Here is a 12,819-nt window from a genome sequence, read left to right as displayed (position 1 = left end):
TCACAGGGGCCAAATATTAATGATTAACAAATTAAGAGATGTTTTATAACTCCTTTAGGAGTAGATCCAAAAGGTGTTTGAAATCCCAGCAATTTACTTTCAGTAAACAGACACTCAATATATCTCTTTGATAGGTTTATCAATACTATCGTCAGTGAAGAGATTGCAATCAAAACAACAATCAGTTAAACAAGCAGAACATTACACTGAGAACAAAAGTGTTCATTTATTAACATGCTGGTGGTTTGTGCTCATTTTTCAGCAGACATTTCTGTTCATTTGTTCAACTAATGCTTACATTTTCAATATGCAAAGCCCTTTGTCAGGTGATGCACTAAGCTAAGATCATAACAAGGAACCATAACTTGCTCTTTCTCTTCTATCTATGAGCATTGTGCACACTCACAAATGCAAGTGCAAGTGCAACGCACACTCATTTCAAAAACTGTGCCTACCGATCACTGAGTGCAGCCTGCTGTCTCCATCGTAGGTTAATGTCAGACTTTTTCTCCTGAAAGTTCCTCCACCGTCATAGAGTTAGTATATAAATTGCTTCCCGAATTCTGCGGCATCTCAGGTTTATTTTTTTTCCTTCTGTTTATTTTGGGTTCCTCTGGCTGCGTAAGTGCCGTCTCATCTATCCACCCAGATGTCTTCCCCTTTAGAGCTATTTCGATACAGGTGAACTGGTGGCCTGTTTGTTCATCCAATTTTATAGATCAATATCATGCAAGGATCACAGGACATGCCAAATAAATGTTACAACAAAGGAGACATTAAAGCTGGAGGGTGTACACGCCAAAGAAATAGAGAAAAAGTGCATTATTATCATCACCTTTCTGTGAACCTTTGACTGGCTAGAGTTCAATAATGCAGAAAGGGCATCATCCGTTTGCAAACTTCTCCAAAATGTATTCTAATTCATGTTTCTACCTTTGTGATGATCACCTGGATGTGGACCATTTGGCATCAGGCTGCTTCCTTCTCTGACTGTTGCAGACATCTGGTTTCAGTGAGTGCGTGTTCTCTGTGGGGCGTTTTGCGGTATAACTTCAGTCTCCTCAGATTTGTCTTTGTGCCTCTACACAAACTCCACAAAACAGTCTGCAATCACCCCTATCTTCTTTAGCTCCCTAAAATTGTTCAGTTAGAATACCCCACGTCCTTATATCAGCCTGAGTCCCAGCAGGAAATAAATTGTGCACTCAGACTGGGAAATTGAATAGAGTTTAACAAGGGGATTGTTCACAAAAAGAGTGAGCAGAGTTTGGAGAAGTAAGGAATGGAGGAGGATCTCAGGACCAACAATAGCAGAAAGCTGTCACTACCCCTGGAGAGAGCAGATGCTGCCCTGTCGTTCTACAGGACCAGGGTGAACCAACAGGGAGCCCCGGACTAAACACCCTGCCTCACCTCCTCCCCACGCTGCTGGTCATCTCATGGGTAGCACACAAGGATGCTCATGAACACAGTTCATTCAGGTCAGTCTCTCCACAAACTGGGATGATGGTGTAAAATGGATGTAGAGAGACAAATAGGAAGGACTGAGCACCAGTGCGAGATGATGCTGAGATCGGAAAGGAAAATGGTGCTAGCATTTTCCTGATGCTCACCTATCACCTTCCTTCTTTTTTTCTTTCTGAAAAACTATAACTCCCAGTTCAGTTGGCAGTCACCATCCATCATGGAACAACTGCTCCTGCAGGTTTCTATCTTCTATTAAACTTCTTCTCCTTGAAGAGGACACGGCCCGTCTTGTTAATTGGATCAGGCCCCATTAACACAAAGCTTTCACAGGCAACAGCTTTCCCTGGGAACCGCACAGGGCATTTATTCAACTTAAAACTGACTAAAATATCACTACTCACAGTTTACTTGCCACTTCCTGATACAGGAAGTTTTTCCTAAGGTTTTTTCTTCCCAAAGTTCCAACGTGGTGTCATCTTGCTTCTCCGAACACTATGTCTCCAACCTCTTAATTCTTGGACCACAAAAAGCCCCTCCTGCTCAGTCACTACAGTGGGCATCTAGTGCCTTGTCTAGTCAGTGGAGCATCCTCATGTTCTCCGGGGGAAATGTGCCTCTCCACGTTTGAAGGGGGATTTGGAGGTAGCTGCCATCTTTTTAGAGATCTCACCTCTCTGGCCACAGGGATTTGTCTCAGGGTGAGGAAGTGACCCAAGCTGGCCCAGGCATGCTGCTCCACCCCTCCAACTAGTCCCCTGACCCAAGAGGGTTCATCAAAGTCTTTCCCTGGAATTTCTGAACTTGGGACCAGAAAGACTAACACAGTAACTTCACGGTCATCAGTGTGTTGAACTGAGCCTGCGTTCCTGGTGGCCCTCATGTCAGCCATCAGGGAGGTGTCCGATACAAGGGAATGAGGCCTTCCTTAGTCCCTTGCTCTCACCACGCTTCCACCCACAGGAAGGTGTATTTCCCTTTGCCTGGAAGGATCTTCTCTCCTCTTGGCGTATTCAGCTTCTCCTCCTCTTCTTCCCTATCTTGGTTCGAGAATTACTTCTTCAGGAAGTCCTCCCTGACCTCCCCTTTTATAAAAAAATGAAAATCAAATTTTAGCATAGGGAGACATCTAATACACAAACAAGTAATTTAAATATACGGTGTCAGATGGCAATGAGTGGTACAGAGACAAATTAAGGAAGGAAGTGGAGAAGACACAAAGGAGTCCTAATATGGGGAAGGGTATAGGGTGATCAACAGAATTCCTTCACGATAAGGTGTCATCTGAGCGGAAACCTGAGGGAGATGAAAGAGTGGGGTATGCGAATGCATCCAGGAGGACCATGCCATGCAGAGAGGACAGCAAGTGCTAAGGTCCTGAGGCAGGAATATGCTTGGTACTGTCAAAGGACAGCAAGGAGGCCAGGTGGCTAAAGCGAAATGAATGAGGAAAGAAAATAGGAGAAAGATCCTGGAAGGACAGAGTCAGATGACATGCAGCCTTGTACGTCATTGTAAGGACTGGCTTTTACTCTGAGTGACATGGAAATCCACTAGAGAATTTGAGCAGAGGAGTAAAATGATTTAATTTAAATTTTCAAACACTCACTGTGGCTGCTGCTTGGGAGAAAAGACTGCTGACGTCACAGGGACACTGGTTACAGGGCTGCTGCAGCCATCCAGGTGGGAGATGACAGCAACTTAGACCAGAATGGAAGCAACAAGGTGGTAAGAGACCATCAGACATTGACTCTATCTTGAAGGTAGAAACAACAGGATTTGCTTACAGAGTTGAATGTGTAATATAAGAGAAAGGGAAGAGGCAAGGATGACTCCCAAATTTTTAGCCTGAGCAACTAAGAGCGTAGAGTTATCATTTCCTGCAATGGGGAGGAATCAGGAGTGGAGTGAGTTTTTTGGAGGAAAGATTAGAAGTTTGGTTAGAGAAGCCTGTTAGACATTCAAGTGCAGATGTCAAGTGAGCAGTTGGGTCTATGCACTTGGAGTTCAGGGGAAAGGTCTGTGATGGAGATATAAATTTGGAAGCCTTCCACATATATGTGGATGAGACCACCAACAGAGCGAGTGTGGTTAGAGACAAGCTCCAGGGAATGAAACCTGAGTTCTCCAATATTTAAGTCAGAGAGAGGATGAAGAATTGGTACCGTAGACAGAGAAGGAGGAAGTAGGCAAGCAGCCGCAAAACAGAAGACAAGCAAAGAAATTTTTTCACAGGGAAGGGAGCAATCCACTATCAAATGCCACTGATAAGTCGAGAAAGTTAAGGACTGAAAATTGACTGTTAAATTTAATAACATGTAATTCACCAGTGACCTTGACAATAGTTTCAGAGGCATTTTGAGTGAATACTTGATTAGAGTGGTTTCAAGATGAGCAGGAAGTAGAACTGAAGGCAGGGAGTATAATCACTCTTTGGGGGAGTTTTGCTGTAAATGGGAATTGAGAAATGTGGACAACAGCTGAAGGGGAGATGGCATCACATGCTTTGCCCATTCACTCCGTCACTCTCCTGGATGTCTCCTCTCACCTCAAATCTCCATCACCTCCTTCCTCATCCTGATCCTGGTTGGTGACCTCATTTCCTTATCTCACTGAAAGAAAGTAGACACAATCAGAAAGGAACATCAATTGGCCACCACGACTTCTAACCTCCTACCTGCATCCTATATAGTCAACATGAAGCCAGTTGGTCTGGTTGCATGCTTTTCTGCAATGGTACTCAGCTGTGTGCATGCAGGAATGGACCAGGAGAAGTATTGTACTAACCAGGTTGGGGTTTTGCTAGGTGAGGATGATGAAGGGTGCTGGGAACAAAGATAAAATAATTACAAAATTAAAACTGATACATTACACTCTCTGTGAGCATGAGAACTGCCCTACTGTCAAGATCAGGGCCCTGCCAGTCCAATAGAATGGCTCAATCAAGGCAAAGACGCCAAGACGGCAGCTACTCACATTAGCTTCAAAGTTCAGAGATTTACTCAAAACATGCAGCTTCCCTTGACTATCCATTCTACATCTTGCCTCTACATTTATCCAAGCTTACTCTTTTCAGCCTATTTCACCCCTTGTAGTAACTTGTTATCAACATACTGAAGTAAACTAGCTTTCTGTATTATTTAATTCTTTCATAGATTAGCCTAAATTATAATGGGAAAAAGACTGTTTTTGTTCAATGTGTAGCATACGTGATCCCTGTCATAGTATTCAACTGTCATCCTTCGAGAATAAAAAGCCTCCACTTTAGCCTCATCATAGTTGACAGTGCCTGCATCCGAATATACACAACACGACCACAGTTATATTCATGTCCTCATTTTTTTAAGCACCTTTTGAACAAAACATCCTATTAGGCATTGGAGAAAGCATATAAAGAGAATGTTCCCTACCTTCAAGAAGTTCTTAATCAGGTATGCAATCTATAAGCTGGTACAGACAGTGCAAATGAGGGGCTGGAGGGGGTGAGCAGGGACTGGCGGAGAAGAATGCAGGATGAGGGACAAGATAATCTGACCTCTGTTCACAAACCTAAAGTGTAGTTGAAAGAAAATACAAAAGATCAAATCTGAAAGAGTTTTCTAGGCAGAAGGCCTAGTTTTGGAAATATTTAAACTCATTTATTTCCTTAGATGACAAAAATTTCTACAGAAACAAAAAGTAACACATTGTGTTAAACTTCCAGTATGTAAGTGGTGTGCAAAACTGAATGTCCTGTTTGGGAAATGCTGTTCAGAGTAACGACTCTAAACGTCTACAGCCAATGCTGTTAACGTGCATGCTGTCTGTGGAGGCACAAAGCCACAGTCGAGAGCTGAAGCCAAGAGCAGGCGTCTGAACAGACGTAAACTCCCATTGGGCAGAACAGTTTCCTACAATCTTTCTAAAGAATCTTTAGAACAGCTTCTATGAAACCCTCAGGACTGGGACCCTAATAAAGTCTATGGCCTATGAAAGCCATTTATAAAACTTTTCTGAGAAGGTTACACAAATATACTGTCTCAAGCACCATGTAACTAAAAGTTATAAGCTATTCCTTGGAGGATATCCGAGTTTTTAACAGATCTTAAAACTATCTTTATAAAGGTTCGAGCTTTGCAAAGAAAAAGTAATCTGTATTTTATATATTTATACATATTTAAATCTACTGTGATAATTCTGCATCATGATCATAATAACCACTACGATTTATGTTCTGGACACTGGGCTGAGCACTTTAGACATATTATCTCAGTTAATCTCCACAAAAAAACCTCTAAGACAGTATTAGTATTCCTATTTTAGAGAAAAAGAATTGTAATTTATATAAGCTAAATGACTTCTCTAGGGTCTCACAATCACTAACTGGCAGAGCTAGGATTCATACCCTCCGTGGGTGTGGGCTGAACAACACTATATATACATATATATATTTAAGCCATTGCATTCCCCTCTCTGAGTTAATGCTTTCCAAATGGATTGGTACGCACACCATAACAACCTTTACTAACCAATCTGATGCCCGGCGGTTGGCCCTACAAACACACCAAAACTCTCTGTCAAATCCCACTTTAAAGTCCTTAGTATGTCAAAAGGGATGAAAATTAATACCAGCGTCTTTGTTCACAATTTAGTGAGGAGATCCAGCATATTGAAAAAGAAAGGTGAAACAGCATTTAAAATCAGATCTTCCTTCCTTCTGTTTAGGAGGCCAGCGTAAACCTCTGACTGCATTATGATTAAACATCTATGGTTTTCATTATTTCTGATACAGTAACCCAGGCAGTGATATAAGCTGCCAATTGGTAGACTACATTTCACGTTCACCTTTGGGTCTCTGGGGAACCCATAATAGTTGTATTTATGTATTCATTAACTTAGGATTTTAATGGAAAAAGAGTTAGCATATTAATAAAATGTTCTGGTTAGTACACACAAGTCAAACTTATGCCATTATGGAGGGGTTGCTTTCTCAAAATAGAAAAATAAAAAATAAAAAAGTAACCATTGCCCAAGCATATCATATGCATGCATGAGAAAATTAAAGCTCAAAGGTTAATGAAAATGAGCAATAGAAATCCATATTTTAAAGGTAGGGTTTTGGGAAATAGCTCCTGAACAAGATTTCTAAGAATACAGAATTTTAAAACCAAAGGAAAGGCTGGAACGCAACTCTCCAATTTAACATAATCTATTGAATCTTTTCCTTTTTAACCAGGGTAAAGACCGAACATAGGTAGCAAGAAAACTTGCCTATTTAGATCTTCATTTTCTCCTCTTTTTTCATAAATCCATTAAATGTTGATTTTCCAGGTACTCTTCAAATAGCTGGTTACATTTTCTAAAGGAAGATAAGAAAGAATATTACAAGTTCTTTACACACATAACATATGTAAGTTTGTTTGCATATATATATTTTTTAAAGTATTTCAGCAAAATAGATCCAGGTTGCACATGAGGGGTTTGTATGTCTTGGAAGTTGCCTCCTCAAGGAGAGGTACAAATTGAATACTAAAAGGAAGCTGAGGCCTTGAGACCTTGAGGCCCCTGCATTTACCAGTCTAACCTTTTCTCTCCTATCCTAACAGTGTAGCAAAACGGACAGGAGTAATCCAGGTGCACGTATGTCTTTTTATTGCTCTGAGATCAAGCCTCCATATTCATTATTATTAAAATCTGTTTAGAAATTCGAGAAGAAATAAAGAAGATGAGTGTCTAGTGTTCTTAGAAAATTGCTACTCCATAAAAAAAGTAGAGATTAACAATCCCACAGCTGTAAAGGCAAGTTCTTTGTTAGGCATGTACAGCTTTCTAAATCCCATAAAAATCTCAACATCTGACCCATTTCATTTTTACAAGGAAAGGGGCTGTTACACTGGAAAATATGCGTAAACATCTGCAGCATTCAGAGGCATTCCCCAGCTTGACTTCACATTTGTTTCCTACGCATCCTGCTCGGGAGACACACTGCGCACCTGCTGCTGTAACTCTGCTCCCCACCAGCTCCCAGCCTTCTCTTTGAAGAAGGGATCGGGCGCAGGGTCTTTCCAATGGCTGAAGCAATGCTGCCATCTCCTGTTGGCTGCACAGAACGTGATGAGGTCACCGTTGAAAGGAGTGCGGAGAAGTGGAATGGACAAAGCTACGAACTAGAGACTGTTGGCTCTTTCACACATTTTTTTAGCCAATAGATTAAAACTAATTTTATTCAAAATGGCACTGCCATAATAATTTTGTTTTAAACTTGATATGTTTTAGATTGAAGTTATTCTGGAGAAGTTTTGTAATCTTTATCTAAACAGAAAATTGGTAGTTCTCCTGATTTTTCTGAATAGTTTTCATATGATCTAGATTTCAATGACCTATTTTGTACAATGTAAATATAAATAAAACATTTTTAAAACATTACAAGTAAAAATCATATACATTGAAATGTAATATTAACTAAAGTGTTCTCAGGAAATTGATTTCTCTCCAACAATTCCAAATTTAGAAGACGGCGCTTGGAATTTTGCTAATGACAACAGACATCACGGTCCCATTGTAGAATTCTACCAAAGCACAGACACAAGAGAATAAATAAAGGCACTTTTCAAAAGTTTTTTCATCTCTAAATTTCAGGATCTGAAAACTATCCTCCAGAGAGTTCCATGTCTCCAAAAAACAGTTTTTCCTCTGCTCTTGTCATTACCGTACTGCTTCTGCAAATTAAAACCAATTGATTTACTTTCTTTAATGGCAAGGCAAGCTTCTCTCTCTCTCCCTCTCCACCCCACACTCCCCTCCCCCTTACTCTCTCTTCGTGTCCACCGCCCCGACTCAGAAATAAAGCTTGCTTTCAAAACGTGACCTTCATCTGCCACAAATAAACCGAACCCTTCCTTTAAAATTGTCCTGATGCTGGAGGGTGCTGGGATTACTGGTCAGGCAGGTTTCTGCTTCATCAAAGGTCCTGCTGTTGCCCACTGCCCTGCTAGGACAGGAGAACCGTGCTCAGCAGGTTTACTGCAACACCGAAGTTTCTTTGAAGACCAGCTCATTTCTCACCTGTTTCATTTTTACTGCCACTCAACAGGATAGTTTCAACTGTAAGTGAAGCTTCGCTACACCTCCATCTGCCTGCATCCTGAGACTGGCACTCCAGATGGCAGCAGTGCAGCCTGGGAGGCTCGCCTGAGGTGCACGTGGTGCACCTGACAAGACCAGGTGATACAGCAAGGTAACTACAAGTATGATTTTTATTCTTTGATCTCGGTTATGTAAAAATCGAAAAGATTTAACGTACATTGTTTCTTTTCTGCATAGGGCTCCGAATTCCACTTCTGCCCTTTAGCACCGTCCACGTTATCATTTTCATGTTTATTTTAGAGTAAAATTTCTGGACTCTCTACATGACAGAAATTTGGAATATAAAATTGTGAGCTGGATGATTTTATTTCAAAATTCAGCTTGTGGGTGGGAGTAGAAAAGGGTTGAATGTGTTCTTAAAAATTACACACATACTCCCTCCTGAAATAATGGTCCTGCATCACTTTATGGTCCACGTGTGGGTGAGCACCTCCCAGAAAGGCACACCAGGCACCCATTTAGCAAAACATCTGCTGAACCCTGGAACTCACCCAGTAGATCCAGCATCGAATCTGAAAGAGAAGACAGGGTTTTAAATTTGTACCATTTTGCATGTTAATGTTTTATTTTCCCCTTATGGATCTCATATGTATTTATTTTTTAATGTGCATTTTGCTCCTTTTAACCTGGTAGCAGCCCTGTGAAATATCACAGGCCTTTTAGTCAGTGTTTCTCTAACAAGCCAACCAGGCACAAACAGGATTTTTATATCCGTTTGTAAATTTTGGTTGGGGGCAGTGGAGAGAAGGAAAAATAAAAAGACAAATACTACGTTTGTGTGAGGTTCAGTTCACATCACTCGTACAATAGTGAGCTGTTGGCATATGTCTCCATAAATAGGCTTCAAAAAGAAATTATTGCAGTGTAAAAATAGTTTCCCTGAATTCACGTGCTTTTTACCGTTCCCAGGTCTCAAAATGGCTTTTAAAATTATTTTTTCAGACTGTTAGAGCTATGTGTCCCGTTTGTGATCGGACGTGTTTCTCTGCCCTGCTCTGTGGAGGGGGGTCGGCGGGCAGGGCCCTTGAGACAGCCTGGCACCATTCTAGTCTAAAGGAGCCCCAACTTGAGACATTCACTTTTGTTGCCGGAAAAAAAGGAACATGAGAAATTAAAGTATCAAAGGAGGCTGAGGAGTTTAAGCCTGAGAAGAAAATCCACAAATTAACTAAGTAAATAAATAGATAAACAGGCCTGCCCAATCTACTCACCCGACAGAGAACACCGTGCCTACCACACCAAGCACCGTTCTAGGCACAGAGACCCAGCCTGGGACAAAGCCAGCGCCCCGTGGAGCTACTGTGTGGAGACGGACATCTCCAAAGGACATCCACTGCATGATGCTCTCCAAATCATGCCCATTTTCCCAGAACCAGCCTGCTCGGAAACTTTTTGGTCTGCAGGTAACTCCAGACACATTCTCAAGATAGTGCAAGAGAAAGGGGTCGCACAGAAACACCCAGTCCCCTATTACAGATAAACACCTCTCCCTCCAGGAACGTGCTGTAGAGTTTGGATGTCTCCATTGTATACATAATAACTGCAGTCACCTGGCTGACCACCTCGCGGAGCACCTGACGAAACGACCCCACCAGCTGGGGAGCGTGGATCCTGCAACATCAAGGCAAACAGCAAATGCAAACAAGGTGGTAAGTGGCGCTCAGCAATCCTGGAAGAGCGGGAGGAGAACCCCGTCCGAGGGGAGCCTGCCGTGCCCAGTGCTTCCTATGTCGGCTCTGCCTGCCACAGAGCTCCCTGGCGAGGACCAGCTCTCACTGCCCCCTGCTGGCGAGGTCTGAATTCAGTCTGTTTAAGCTGCTCCGTTTTGTCCAAGGGCTATTTAACCAGACAAGTAAATAAATTCACTTGTTCACAAAGCATAAAAATTTTTAAACTTTTATATAAACAGTACTTAAAATTAACCCCAAGAATGTCCTGTATCATTATTTCATTTCTTTAATTAAAGATATGTTTTCGCACTACAAAAGCAATATGTATTAATTAAAGAAAAACAAATAAGGAAAAGGAAAAGCAAAATGCCCACCTTTCCAGAAACGACCATTAAAACCTTGACGCATATCCTTCCAAGCTTTCTTCTCCTTTTTGCTGGCATGTGCCCTTATATCCCTTTATTATTTCCTTTTTTTTTATTTTTACAAAACGTAGTCCAATTGCGCATTTTGAATATTGCTTTAAAAGTATTTATATTAACAAATGTCCTTCCATACCATCCATTTTTATGGCACCATAATATCCCATTATGTAAATATACCACATTTTACCTAATCATCCTTCTTCAACCAACAAAAGTACTACTAACAGCCCGTGATAATATACTGACAGCCAGACCCATTCTTTGATTGGTAATTGGTCAACGTGTTCTCTTAACTAAAGACATTCTGAAGCGGTGTTTTACAATTTTTCTCTCCTTTTGTCATCAAAACGCAAGGTTAACAGAAGCTCCTGGGTTGGCAGGACCACACGGTGGTCAGCAGGGCCTCAGTTTCACAGGGGTCACAACTCCACCTAGTTCATGGAGAAGGAGGAAGCTTGAAGGAGATGGAGTTTCTGCCTAGAAAAGCCCTTCTCTGTCCCTTCTCTGGCACATTCTCTCCCAAAGCCAACGTGCCGTGGAAATCAAACTAGGAAAGCGGAGAAGATGGTCAGCGAACACGGAACAGAAGAAGAAGAGTGGAGAAAGAGTCTTCAGGGATGTTTCGTGTGAACTCGGAGAAAGCTCAGGAAATCGACCCTTGAGCTAGGAACCCCTCCTCCCTCCTTTCCAGGCGGGAGCCCAACTGAAAGCAGCGCTAATCAGCAGGTGTGACCAGGAGCCACGGGTTTAGATAAAAAGCTGGCTGAAGCATCTTGCTTGTGATAGGGCAGTTTAACTTTAGAATTTAGGTGTGCTTATGCTATTTGAAGTGTAAGCCATGTTTTTAAAAATGACTCATGATTTATTTTTGGCTGGGGAGCACTGGTCCCAGTCCTGGACTCTCGGATGTGTTAACACTTATGTGGCCAAGTCCCAAATATCTGATCACCCTCTGTAAGGTTAATCTTCAACTTTGATCTTGACGACCCATCTGCCCCAGCACCAGACCACCAGCAATGAGTCAGACTTCACCCAACGGGGTCTCTTCCGGAGGATGGGAGAGCCCGATGGCCTCTCTGGGGCACTGCTAATCCAGCCATGATGCCTCCACTGCTCTTGCCGGAGCTGACTGCGGGCAAGTCCGTTCTGTCTGGTGGACTGAGCTTTCTCAGGATCCCAGCTGGGAGGACAATACCCCACCCCTTAGCCTGCTCCATCCTCAGCCCGGAGTGGTGAGAGCTGGGATCTTACTTCCCCTCCTTGGCTAGATTTTCCCTTCCTCCTCTATGGGTCTCAGGAGTGCGGGAAGAGGAACAAAAAGCTTGCTTGTGCTTAACATACTCCTCTAGCCTGATGCTAATCACACTCATCTAAAAATAAAAAAATTCAAGCTCCATTTTAAGGGCTAGATTACTCTTTAGTAAAGACTAATAGATGTTTCCACACTTTTCTAGGGTTTACCACCACCTCTGCCTACATAACGGTGCCTTTGCCTCAAAGATCCAGTTAAAAATGTTAAATCCTTGTTTTTAATAGACACCAACGTAAGACAGCCTTTACAAAACTTTTTTTTTTTTTGAGAAAGGTTAGCCCTGAGCTAACATCTGCTGCCAATCCTCCTTTTTGCTGAGGAAGACTGGCCCTGAATTAACATCCCGTCCCCATCTTCCTCTACTTTATGTGTCAGACCCCTGCCACAGCATGGCTTCATATGTGGTGCGTAGGTCTGTGCCCCAGATCCAAAGTGGCGAACCCTGGGCTGCCAAAGGATAGCATGCGAACTTAACCACTACGCCACGAGGCCAGCCCTTATACAACGTTTCAACGGTTGTCCTGGCTCATTTTTTCAAGCATTTGAAGTGGCTTACCAAAAAATACAAATAGAAATTTCAATAAAATCAGGACTAGGCAAAAATTAAAAAGTGCAACAGTTAAGGACAGAAAGAAAACGACATATTTGGCTTGGAGGTTTCTTATAGCCAAAGTGAACAGGGATGCTGCACGAGTTCTCTTCGTCCATGGGAGCAAGAAAACAATTAGCAAGTCCCTGGCTCAGATATCTGTTCGGGGTACATGACAGACATCCTCAACGATGCTGTGAGTGCCTGCGACAACTGGTTCCAAATAACAATGAT

The 12,819-nt window shown here is 42.2% G+C and overlaps 2 long non-coding RNA genes across 2 annotated transcripts; both read right to left on the bottom strand.

The window, feature by feature from the left end:
- Positions 1 to 578: 578 nt before the first annotated feature.
- Positions 579 to 3,339, bottom strand: LOC111775381 (uncharacterized). Its single transcript, XR_002811039.2, has 2 exons — positions 3,074 to 3,339; positions 579 to 2,549 (listed from the first exon to the last, which is right to left on the bottom strand). It is a non-coding gene; the product is annotated as an uncharacterized lncRNA (long non-coding RNA).
- Positions 3,340 to 3,753: 414 nt separating this feature from the next.
- LOC138915858 (uncharacterized) lies at positions 3,754 to 10,386 on the bottom strand. The gene is made up of 5 exons (XR_011422239.1): positions 10,140 to 10,386; positions 9,081 to 9,101; positions 7,437 to 7,543; positions 6,715 to 6,802; positions 3,754 to 4,076 (listed from the first exon to the last, which is right to left on the bottom strand). It is a non-coding gene; the product is annotated as an uncharacterized lncRNA (long non-coding RNA).
- Positions 10,387 to 12,819: the final 2,433 nt, after the last annotated feature.

This window comes from Equus caballus, chromosome 10 (assembly GCF_041296265.1).
Source record: "Equus caballus isolate H_3958 breed thoroughbred chromosome 10, TB-T2T, whole genome shotgun sequence".
NCBI classification, from domain to species: domain Eukaryota; kingdom Metazoa; phylum Chordata; class Mammalia; order Perissodactyla; family Equidae; genus Equus; species Equus caballus.
This window is presented reverse-complemented; position numbering and strand designations above follow the sequence as displayed.